Genomic DNA, 13447 nt, shown 5'->3' with positions numbered 1-13447 from the left:
TGTCCCATTTTCTTGGAAGTACCAGACCTCTAAGTGATCAAAGCTAAGCCTTCTGCTGTGTCTTAAAAACGTTGTCAATTGCATCATCCTGGGAGCCTCAGAGAGAAAGGTAGGATCTTGTTTTGCTGCAGGCCGACCCTGTGAGGCTTAGGTTTAGGTGGGGCCATCTGGAAGAGTAAGCTGTACCCCTTAGAACAGGGCAGGAGGAAGGGAGGACTCTTCCATTCTGAGATACAAAATAAAACCCACCTCACACCATGAACATTATTTTCCAAACAACCTGATTTGGACTCCATATGGTAGTCATATATATTCTTTCTGGTAACATAACTTTGCTTGGCCTCATTTCTTGTGAACAGTCGTGGTCTTATTTTGTTTAAAGATTGTTCATGCAATTGCTGCCTTGGATAACCAACAGAGCTGTAGGACGTTGTCAGACAATGACGCATTCTGTGCCCAGTCTCTTCTCCTGAATTCCCAGCATTCTCCTCCAAGTCAGGAAGGCAGTGGTATTTTTATTTAAGTAGCTACACTATGCAAAGCCATATCTCTCCTTAGGACTCAGCCAATTTCCTCAGGTTCTGCTAAAGGCATATTTTGGAATTGTCACCACACTATCCTCTGAAGCACCACTCTTCTCGGGAGGTTAAAGTCTGTTCTTGATACAGCTCTTGAAGCCAACCCCTACTGTCATCAGGTTGAGTTCTCCCCCAGAAATGAGTTAACAAAGCAGGTCTGAGGCTGCTGTCCTTAGAAAGACCTGCAGGCATGGCCATCATTGGAGAACTTGGATTTGGGGAGGGTTTCCACCATTCCCAGAATTGATAAGGGTGGCACAGTACCCAAACAGACAATGTGGTATATGTTCAATTCCTGCTTTCCCTTCGGGGAGTCTGGAATTTTGCTATGTGCCAGGAGAGGCAGAGAATAAAAGCCTTGGGCCCTGAGTCTCTAAGAAGTATTCCTGGTAGACAGCATTTAACACATGGCACAACTCGTTGCTGGAAGAATTTAACATGTGCCGTGTGACCCCATGGGGAAAGGACTCTTGGGAGCTTTCCTCTGGGCTTTTCCCCATGCACACTTCTTTTGCTGATTTTGCTTTATATTCTTTTGTTGTAATAAATTATCGCCATGAGTATGACTATAGACTGTGTCCTGTGAGTCCTCTGAGCAGATTACCAAACCTGGAGATGGCCTTGGGGGTCTCTAAACACTCCTTCATCCCAGCTTGTTCTCCCACCACTATGAGTCTTTCCTCAATCACCCTACCATTCCCTGGAGACACCCGGATATACGTGGTGATATGGTTTGGCTGTGTCCACACTCAAATCTCATCTGGAATTGTAGTTCCCATAATCCCCATGTGTCATGGGAGGGACCTGGTGAGAGGTAACTGAATCGTGGGGGAGGGTTTTTCCCGTGATATTCTCGAGATAGATGGATAATAAGTCTCATGAAAATCTAATCGTTTTATAGTTTCATGCACATGCTCTCTTGTCATCCACCATGTAAGAAGTCCCTTTGTTCTTCCTTCATCTTCTGCTATGATTGTGAGACCTCCCCAGCCATGTGAAACTGTGAGTCCATTAAACCTCTTTCCTTTATAAATTACCCAGTCTTGGGTATGTCTTTATTAGCATCATGGGAATGAACTGATGTACCTGGACAGCAGTAATGAGTCCAGCCAAGGTGGACCCAGCCTGTATGCACACTGAGATCTGCTTTATAATACATTTTCCAATGACCTAATTTTTAATTCACATTTTTCTATACATTACGCTTCATACACCATTATAATATACCTTGAAATTTTGTGGAATGGAATGATACAAATACATAAATGAAGGCTATTTGATTATATACAATAAAATTAGGAATCAATAAAAGGATAGCTAAAACAATATTTTTGAATCTATAAAAACAGACTACAAAGTGATAATTGGGTTAAAAAGAAATAAATGAGTTTAAATGATAATGAAAAGATGATTTGTCAAAATGTGAAAGATGAAGCTCACTGCTTAGAAGAAAATTTAGAACTTTAGTTAAAAGATACTTTTTTGGATAAAGTTATAACTCTCCTATAAATATAGAATAAATAAATGTGGGAGATTGTATTTAGCTCACTAATGAGTGAAACTGTAGGGTATTACAACTGCTACAAAGAGAATTCAAGAGTCATTGGCACATAGCATGCAGATGCTAAAATGAATTTACAAATAAATACAAAATCAGTCTATCCACAGGGCAATGACCAAATGCAATCTCCTTGACACATTTTTGTCTTGTCATCAATTGTCTACAAATTATATGGTTGTTGAAATAGACAATGAAATCTGGAGACAACAAGGAAAAGTGGGCCAGAGAGGTGACCCAGTAATTTAGTTTTGCCCATTTAAAAGTCTTTCACTTTTCTTGAACTTTAAGTACGTTTATTAAAAAATATCAAAGACAAAAACAAACTCAGAATTCAACTCAGGAAGCTAGAAAACAAGGAATACATAACTCAAAGATAGAAGAGAAAAATCAATTATGAAGATAGGGCAGAAATCAATGAATTAGAGGACAACAACAATGAAAAACAAATAGAGAAGACTGTTTATTTGAAAAGACTAATCAGATAAACTCTGGCAAGATGTTTGAAAGAAAGAGGGGCCGGGCGCGGTGGCTCAAGCCTGTAATCTCAGCACTTTGGGAGGCCGAGACGGGCGGATCACGAGGTCAGGAGATCGAGACCATCCTGGCTAACATGGTGAAACCCCGTCTCTACTAAAAAATACAAAAAACTAGCCGGGCGAGGCGGCGGGCGCCTGTAGTCCCAGCTACTCGGGAGGCTGAGGCAGGAGAATGGCGTAAACCCGGGAGGCGGAGCTTGCAGTGAGCTGAGATCCGGCCACTGCACTCCAGCCCTGGCGACAGAGCCAGACTCCGTCTCAAAAAAAAAAAAAAAAAAAAGAAAGAAAGAAAGAGGAAGGTGATGCAAATGATGAAATAGAAAAATGATTAACAAAATGTAGGATGAAAGCATGAATCCGGCTACCTATGTAAAAGAACTTTAAATTTCTTAATAAAATATTAAATAAACTGTACACCAATACATTTGAAATTTCAGGAAAACTATCTCATGACAAAATCGGCATTAAAAATAGAAAACTTAAATTGACCAATAACTTTTAAAACTTTACAACATTAAGAAACAAACTTTGATCTACAACCTCCTTCCCCCACCAGCAAATTCCCAAGTCCTTGGAGTTTTATGAGAATTCGAGAAAATGTTCAAAATATAAAATAGTCTATATCATTTAAGGTGGTCTGAGAAAGGAAAAGAGATGAAAAAGCTGCTTAAATATTTATATGACACTTAACACGATTTTAGTATCTAACTAGATATTTAAAAAGTATATAGAGCAATTTCATTTATGGACATGAATATACACTCTTAAGTACAATACTAATTGCCCAGGAGCCGTGGCTCATGCCTGTAATCCTAGCACTTTGGGAGGCCGAGGTGGGCAGATCACCTGAGGTTAGGAGTTCAAGACCAGCTTGAACAACGTGGTGAAACCCATCTCTACTAAAAATACAAAATCAGCTGGGCATAGTGGCGCATGCCTGTAATCCCAGCTACTTGGGAGGCTGAGGCAGGAGAATTGCTTGAACCCTGGAGGCGGAGGTTGCAGTAAGCCAAGATTGCACCATTGCACTCCAGCCTGGGCAACAAGAGTGAAACTTCATCTCAAAAAAAAAAAAAAAAAAAAAAAAGGAACTAATTTAATACCATTGCATTAAAAATCACACATCACTAGCGAGTAACCTTTATCTCAGGAATGCAGAAGTGGTTTAACGTTACAAATTCAATCAATTTAATTTACATTAATCAATAGGAAAGGAGAAGCATTGCATCATCATGTCAATGGGTCCGAAGTTTAATAGTTACAATTTTGAAAGGAAAAATATAAACTCTTAGAACAATTGATATTTTTTAAAAAGAATGTTAACTTGGTAAGAATTTTTACCAAGCACACAAAATCCTTAAAGAAGATCAGTTATTTATATACATTTTATTATGTTCTGCGCAGGTAAAGGATGTTTTCTATGCCTGTTACTGCTCAACATGCTACTGCAGATTCTGACCCCCCAAAGAGACAAGTACAAAAATAAGAGGTATTAGGATATCCTTACTTGCAGATAATGGGATTATTTTCATAGAAAGCCTATGAGAAAAAAGACAAGTTGTTATAACAAGTAAGTGTGATAAATTTTCCAGATATGAGATCAGCAAAGTCTCATAGTGTCCCTCTACATCAGTAATCTTGAATTAAAAGTGTAGTAGAATATAAGCTGCCATTTACAAACAAAAATTTGCCATTCAGAAACAAAATTCATAAAGTACCTAAGGATTAACCAAAGACTGAAAAATATTGAGAAAAAATTTAGATTCTATTACAGGACATGAAGAAGTCCTTCTAAATGGTTGTACATACCATTGTGCATGGATAGGGTGATAAAATATTAAAACTTTGTGAAATCTTTAATAATTAATGTATAAATCTAATTCATTTCCAATAAAAACAATAGCATTTGGGAGTTCAGCAAATAGCTAAGACAAATTTTAAAATGAAAACGAAAATGAACTGTAGATTCACTTTACTACAAAGGCATTCCCTTAGTCCATCACCATAAATGCATACTAAATAATACAAATGAAGGTATTGTGATAATGACAAAATAATAAAAAAGGAAGAAATTTAAAACAGACCTTTGGAAATTGTATGATAGATGCTAGAAATACCATCATTAGTAAAGGGCTGAAAGGCGAATTACTTAGTAAATCATGTTGGGAAAGAGAAAATACAAGAATCCCTACTTCCCAACTAAGCAAACATAAAGTTCAAATGGGTTAAAAATGTAAATTTAAAAGACACATTTACAAAGCTAATAGAAAAAAAAGAGGTGAATATGTTAAGATCTTGGGGGAGGGGGAAAGATATTTTCAACAAGGCCCCTCATGCCAAAAGTTATGTGCAAATGTCTAAAACAAGAGGTAAGTGTCAAAAACACCTGAGAGATTCACAGAGATCAGAAAAAGAAGAAAAAAAAGGAATAGGAAATTAACAAAAGGCAAAATCTAATTGGCTAATTCGTATATATCACTAGCAATCAGAAAAGACAAAGATAGCCAAACTTACCGTTATTAAGTACTGGGAAGATGTAGACAAACAGGAACACTCTTCTCTCAGAAACTGCAGGTCTTGGTGACCTTAGGTAAGTGCAGGGAGAGTGATGGTCAAAGCACTTAATAATTAGTTTCCCATAAAACAACCAATCAGAACAGATGCCTGACCAATCACAGAGAAGTCATCCTGTAATGTATATGCCAGCACAACTCACAGCTAGTTCCAGAAAGAAAAGTGGGTCTGGGTTTTACAACAGTGTTGTCTGTGATAGCAGAGTTAGGGGATACCCGTGTCCAGCATTCAGGGAAATGCATGAAGAAAATGACATTTATGCTTCAAATGCCATTCTTTTAGGTGTTAGATGTACATACAGAAACATGGCTAGATCTTGAAAAGTAGTAACCAGAAAAAAGACTAAGAAATTAAGTGAAAATTAAAGCATGAATTAATCTTGGTAAATTTTAGAAATCACATACCCCACGAAACACATGTTTTTAAAGGATATATATATATATATATACACACCACAATGAATGTATGGAAGATAATTTGAAGGACAGAAACAAAATAAAATGAATTGGATGTCTATGGAAGAGTGGAATGGGTATGGGGACGTGGGATGACAGAGAAAATAATTAAAATTCATATATCCTTGCATTCATAAATACATAAATAAACCATGCAGAGGCTTCACATGAAGTAATAAGGGTGATATGTAGTGAATGAAAAAATATGATGAACTCTTTTTCAGTAAAGCTTAGATCCTAAGCAGGAAGAGGGGATAGGAAATCAATAAATAGTAAATTAATACTGCTTTTTTTTTGAGACAGAGTCTCACTCTGTTGCCCGGCTGGAGTGCAGTTGCACGATCCTGTATCACTGCAAGCTCCGCCTCCCGGATTCACGCCATTCTCCTGCCTCAGCCTCCCGAGTAGGTGGAACTACAGGCACCCGCCACCACGCCCGGCTAATTTTTTTGTATTTTTAGTAGAGACGGGGTTTCACCGTGTTAACCAGGATGGTGTTGATGACGCCCACCTCAGCATCCCAAAGTGCTGGGATTACAGGCGTGAGCCACCTCACCCTGCCTCAAAAAATTTTTAAACAAATATGATAAGTGCTTACTATGCAAAAGTGTTGTCTAAACACCTTGGGCTACACGGATAACCAATAAACATTTGCTTCCTAGGAAAGTTTATGTTCTACAAGGAGGAAATAGTAGAATCTCGGAAAAAGACCTGTTGTCCTCCATAAGAGTGTTTCAGGCCTGACCTTACTAATGAAGAGAGCACCAAGAGGCAGGATAGTCCGTGTCCCCATTGAAGGACAAGGACAAGGCTGTTGAGATTGGCATACCTTTGTACTTAATTTGCACAACACTTGAAATAGTGGTTGTAGGAAGGAAACTGAGGAAAAGGGAAGAGACAGGCAGGCAAGGTGTGTGACCTCAGAATGCCTGAGAAGATGCCAGACGTCCCAAACAGCACGTGGGGTGTGTGACCTGCCACGATATTTCCTGCCTTGTGAACTCGTTTAAAGGGAAAGACATACAATGAACCATCAATAGATTATCATTTCATTTAGTTACACATTTAATGAATTGTCTTTACCCAAAAAACAAAGGATATATGGAACCAAGTAGCAAAGACCACAGCAAGGGTGAATACATACGTGATCACATCTACATACATACCACATGTATCACACATACATATTTAATTTTTTATAAACATATATTTAAAAGTTAAACTTTTTCTCAGACTGTTTTTGTGGTCGTGATATTGATATTTTCCCCGGAGCTTGGGGCAGACAGGGCACCCGCTGCATTTGGTCATCTGAGGGGTCACAGTGATGAGTCCTTTGGGAGTCTCTCTGAAGATGAGAGTGGGTATCAATAAACCACAGGCCAGATCTTCCCACTGACTGTTTTTGTACAGACTGTGAACTAAGGACAGGTTTTATATTTTTAAATAGTTGGAAAAAATCGAAAGAATAATCATATTTTATGATATGTGAAAATTATAGAAATGCAAGTTTCATTGTCCACAAAGCTGAGTTGGAACACAGCCGCGCTGGTTTACGTTTTGTCCATGGCTGCTTTCTCACTGCAGGAACAGAGCTGAGTAGCTGCAACAGATTTCCCATGGCCCACAAAGCCTGAAATATTTCCTCTCTGGCCCTTCACAGTTAAGTGGACTGTGGAGAAAAATTTCCCATTGAGAATTGTTCAAAGAAAAGCTGTGAAAACATGTCATTTCTTTATTGGTTAATGGGTTATAAAAATCACCTCTCAGGTCACCTTGAGAAATCCCTGCCTCAAAGGGCAGCTGTCAGTGTCAGCTCCATCCCCAGACCAAAGCACCAGGCACCCTCCAGCCTCCACGAGTGCAGATACTCGCAGCAATATTTTCACAGCACTCTGTTTATACTCACTCCACTTTAAAACAGTACCTTTAATCATTTGTCATCTCACATGGGGTCCTGCAGGCTTTTGCCTTTGCAGGAAACCAGGCATTTCTCTGTTTCTTCTTTCTCTTTTCCTTCCCATATCCTCCTCCTAATTTATGTTTGACCTGTTTGCTGAGGAGGCAGGAGCTAGAGACTGCGGAGAGCTCAAAGGGATGCAAAGTTTATCCTTCAAGTCCCGTCCACTCATCACCGCTTCTCACCTTCCCCTGACCACGCTTACAAGTGGGTTCTTGCCTGCTTTCTCTTTGGACCCCACAAGCCCCTGTAATGAGTATGCATGTTGACAGCTGTGGACTTAGTTAGGGTCCTTGGCTACAGCCCCCATGTAAAATATCCCATCCAGTTCTCCTCACAAATTGTTAAAATAACCACATTTCTTAGATTCCAGCACCCAAATCAGGTCTTTTACACTGCCCCTCAAGCCCAGAAGTGGCACAATAATTCTTGGGAGTATTACCATCATTTTTTTCTCTTTTTTTTTTTTTTTTTTTTTTTGAGACAGAGTATCGTTCTGTCTCCCAGGCTGGAGTTTAGTGGCACGATCTCGGCTCACTGCAATCTTTGCCTCACGGCTTCAGGTCATTCTCGTGCCTCAGCCTCCAGAGTAGCTGGGATTACAGGCACATGCCACCGCATGTGGCTAATTTTTGTATTTTTAGTAGAGACGGTGTTTTACCATGTTGGCTAGGCTGCTCTCGAACTCCTGACCTTAAGTGATCCATCTGCCTCAACCTCTGAGCATGCTGGGATTACAGGCGTGAGCCACCGTGGCCAGCCTGTTTTTCTATATTTTATTTTGAAAAGCAGGATACCTATAGCTTTAACTCTAATAGCCTCAGTGTGTGATAATTGCTCTATTCATCTGTATTACCCTTGATTATATGTCACTTGAAGGCAGGGGCTGGATTGGTCACTTCAGCACCTGGCACAGTGGTTGGTTCAGAGGGAGCACGTGGGAAACCTTTGTTGATTGAATTGAAAAAAAAAAAAAGTTGATCAGACACCCATTTGTCTTGATCTTTCACCTCCCCTCAAAAGCGCAGGAGATTTTGCATACCCTGAGGCTGCTGAAGATAGTAACGCTGCATTCCACTCAGCTGTGGATTTAATTTGAGTTCTGCTTTCTGCAATTTTCATGCCCCTGTTTTTTGTCAGGGGACATTTGCTGAGCACCTTCTCTTTGCCAGGGACTTGGGCAAAAGGGGCAGAGTGATGCAGGAGGCCCTGCAGCCCTTCCACAAGGCCGTCTCCCACCCCGCCTCAGCCCATGCTCACCCCTCTGCCCTCCCACCTGAGTCCTGGCTGCCTCTGAGTCTGCCTCCTACACCAGATTGACAACTGCTGGAGAGCAGGGCATGGGGTCAAGTTCCTGCATCTGTGTCCTGAGTACCTGACACTCATTTGGTCATCTCAGTAACTACCTGTCACTTACGTCATGTAGCCCATGAGAACAGAGAGGCCTAGTGGAAACAAGGCTGGGAATGAAGCCAGGTTCTGCGGCCTCAAGGGCTGTCCCTTTTTACTCCTGATTACCTGCAAATCAATTGTGTAGTCTGGTCTCCGGTCAGGTGGCCTTTGCTCTGGGCTGTGGTTATTTTAGAAGCTAAATATAACTTTATTAACCATGAGAGGTGTCAGGAAAAATATAACCAGCACTCACCACAGCCATTCCTCCCCATCAGGGTAGAGAAAATCAAAGCCCTCGAAATCAGCAAATGATGCTGAAAGCCTCTGAGCACCAGACCACACGACAGACCCTGGGCCCACAAAGACATTAAACCCCAGGCCCTGTCCTTGGCTGCTCACGGTTTGAGGAGTCCTCCAGTTGCAACTCATTGTGTGAGTACTCATCCCAACTGCATGAAGCATTAAGATGGGACCACAGAGGTAAGCAATTAAACCTGATTAGAAGCACTGAGAAGGAAGGTGGGATTACATGAGGAGGGAAAGAGAGGAGAAAGCTAAAAAGTTGGAAAATGTGTGGGTTTCTCTCCAGGTTCAGATTAAGCAATGTTGTACTCATGGACCCGGCACCTGTTAGGATGCAAAACCTTGCTAGGTACTTCCACACTCAGCGTCTGCTTGCTCTTCATAACAGCACTAATGAGGTAGAAGTATTTATGTGATCTCTGCTTTACAGATGATGAGCTGGGACTCAGGGAGGCCAGGGTCCCAGCATAGAGCCACACAGCTAATGTGAGCATGAGCAGCAGTTGGATTTAGACTGGACTCCAAGCCCAGGACTCTTTCTTATGTACCACAATTGCCTGTCCTAGAGAATGTGAAGACACCCGTGGTCCCCACAGCAGACCTTGCCCTTGGCCCACTCTCCAGCTATCCCAGATCAGAGCTATAAGCTTGTGGCCCACTACCCCAGGCTAAGCTTCTAAACCAATAGCACCAACAGGTGCATCAGTTATCTCAATTAGGATTTCTAAGTTAGGATTAATTTCACTGCATATAATAGAAAATAAAATACATGGATAAAATAAGAGAAACATTTATTTTTCCCTCATCAAACAAGGGTCCAAAGGTAGAAAACAGGGTGAGTGATATGTTTTGACTGTGTCCCAATCCAAAGTCTCATCTTGAATTGAATTTTATTCCCCGTAATCCCCACGTGTCAAGGGCGGGACCAGGTGGAGGTAATTGAATCACCGGGGCAGTTTCCTCCATGCTCTTCTGGTGATAATGAGTCTCACGAGATCTGATGGGTTAATAAGCATCTGGCATTTTCCCTGCTTGCATTCACTTTGTCCTGCTGCCCTGTGAAGAAGGTGCCTGCTTCTCCTTTGCCTTTTGCTGTTATTGTAAATTTCCTGAGGCCTCCCCAGCCATGCAGAACTGTGAGTCAGTTAAACCTCTTCCTTTATAAATTACCCAGTCTCAGGTATTTCTTCATGTCAGTGTGAGAATGGACTAATACAGTGAGTATGGAGGTTACATGGTGTCATCAGAGAGCAGCCTTCTAACTCTCTGCTCCTTCATTCAACCACATAGTTTCTCTATTGAATGTCACCTCGGGGCCTGATATAGTTGCTGAAGTGCCAACCATCACAGTCATGGTCCAGCCAGACAAAGGAGAAAAGTACATGTCCACAGATGTCTTTAAGGAAGTTCCTTGTAGTTCCCACACACTTCTACTTACTTCTCATTGGCCAAGACTTAGATATATGGTGACTCTGTGCTCCAGGACGGGGTGGGAAATGGAAAGTGTTTCTGTTCTGCATGACAACTTGCCCAGCTTTGTTTCCTGCCATAAAACCAAGGCTAGTAATCGCTACCGAATCTGGTAGGTAGTGTGAGTGCATATGAAACCAAATGAGCCCAGGACAGGAGGGATTTCTTTTCTTTATTTATTTATTTATTTTTTTGAGATGGAGTCTTGCTCTTGTTGCTCAGGCTAGAGTGCAATGGTGCAATTTAGGCTCACTGCCACCTCCGCCTTCCCAGTTCAAATGATTCTCCTGCCTCAGCCTCCAGAGTAGCTGTAATTACAGGTGCCCACCACCATGCCCAGCTAATTTTTGTATTTTTAGTAGAGATGAGGTTTCACCACATTGTGCAGGCTCGAACTCCTGACCTCAGGTGATCCACCCTCCTCAGCCTCCCAAAGTGCTGGGATTACAGGTGTCAGCCACTGTGCCCAGCAATGGGAGAAATTTTTACACTGCCATGTTCCAGCAAGGTGATGTCAGGCCTGTTACTACCTTCTCTGAACCTTGGTTCCGTTGTTTATAGAAAAAGGATAACCATATCTTTTCACACTGGTGCTGTGAGGATAAAATAAGTTAATACCCATAGCAAAGGATCATTCCTTAGGCAGTCACATTCTTAGGCAGGGCTGCCACATCTGGTTGTACAGGTATAGTCTGTCCAGCTCCAGGAGTTGACTTTGCATGGACTAGGATGTGAAGTTTTTCCCCTGCCAGGTAGACTTTGTGGCCTCATTTTACAGAGAAGGAAACTGAGTCCTGGGGCAATTAATCAATTTACTCCAGTACACTGCAGTAAGCGGCAGAGCTGGGATAGAATCATTGTCTTTCTGGTTCTGTCTTATCCCACGCTGCTTCCCTCAAAGACTTCCATCTGCTCACAGGCTTTACTCCTCCAGGATTCCAGGAAGTTTCAAAAGTTCTGTCGTCCCAGTCAGATCATTTTTCGGATTTTGTGCTCTAACCTGTGACTATAAAAATTGTTACTGCCTCTGTCTCTCCAAGTGGAACACTTGGTCCCCAAGTACTAGCCACTCAGCTTTTCAACTCTGCCCCAGTCAGACCCCTGTGTCAGTTAAGTTAATGGCTTCTTACTCCTTCCTTTCCTTCCTTTCCTTCCTTTCCTTCCTTTCCTTCCTTTCCTTCCTTCCTTCCTTTCTTTCTCTTTCTTTCTTTTCTTTCTTTCTTTCTCTCTTTCTTTCTTTCTTTCTCTTTCTTTTTCTCTCTCTCTTTCTCTTTCTTTTCTTTTCTCGTCTTCTTTTCTTTTCCTTTTCTTTCTTTGACATAGTCTCGCACTGTCACCCAGGCTGGAGTGCAGTGGCGCAATCCTGGCTCAGTACAACCTCTGCCTCCCGGGTTCAAGCTATTTTCCTGACTCAGCCTCCTAAGTCACTGGGACTACAGACATGTGCCACCACGCCTAGCTAATTTTTGTATTTTTAGTAGGGACAGAGTTTCACAATGTTGGCCAGGATGGTCTCAATATCTTGACCTTGTGGATCCACCCACCTCAGCCTCCCAAAGCGCTGGGATTACAGTCATGAACCACTGGCTCCTGGCCCTTATTACCTTTTCTTAATCATGTCCTATAAGTTAGACAGTAAAAGTCCATGCCTTCCTTTAGTGTGATGTTAAATTTCAAAATTATACCAATTGGGAATGCATTTGGCTGCAAGTGATAGAAAACCCAACACACAATGGTCTAATACATAAGATGTCTAGGTAGCCTAGGGTTAAGCAATCCAGGGCCAGACTAATAATTCAGAAACATTGGCTCTGTCAATCTTCTTATCCTACCATCCTTAGCATACACCTTTCATCTTCATGGTACAAACTGACTGCTGCATCTTCAAGCAACACATCAACATTCTGGACAAGAAGTAGAAAAGCAAGACAACCCCAGAAAAGGGTGAAAGGGGGCACACTTATCACACATAAGGACCTACGTTGTGGCTCCCACTATCTCACCGGATGCCACTTGCTGCAAGGGAGACTGGAGCTACAGTATTTTTAACTGTGTACTGTTTTGCACCCAAGAAAAGCTGGGCTCTATTAGAGAGGAAGATGGAGAGAAAGTATACTGCATAGACAACCAGAAGAGTTGGCTGCAAAAATAAACTCAGCAATGCATCGTAAAATTAATCAAAAACAGTGATAATTTGGGGAAATAAAATTCCATTTTGGCCTTTTAAAAGACAGATATTTTTACTTGATCACAAGGCAGTGTAGTGATCCTTGAAGCCAATTGCATGCCTTCACAATGTGTCATGTTGAACATCAATTAAGATGCAACGTTTTATTTTCAAATTACTATCAAGCTTCTGGTTGGAGGGAACATGTGTTGCCTACTCCTGATGTTCCTTTCCGTGTGGATGAGCATCCATTAATATTACCCTCCTTGCTTCTTTCTCATTGACTCTGAACTCAGGCAGTAAAAACAAGGATGTTATTTATGACACTCCCACATATCTTAACCCCAAAACTTTTGATATTTCATATCCTCTTTTTCATTAAGATTTTGTGGTCTAGGTTTTTACCTCTGTAACATTTACTTGAGGAAACTTCTGAATTATTCTGATTCTTTAT

The sequence above is a fragment of the Macaca mulatta genome, chromosome 8 (genome assembly GCF_049350105.2).
Source record: "Macaca mulatta isolate MMU2019108-1 chromosome 8, T2T-MMU8v2.0, whole genome shotgun sequence".
Lineage (NCBI taxonomy): Eukaryota > Metazoa > Chordata > Mammalia > Primates > Cercopithecidae > Macaca > Macaca mulatta.
Note: the sequence above shows the minus strand (reverse complement) of the source record.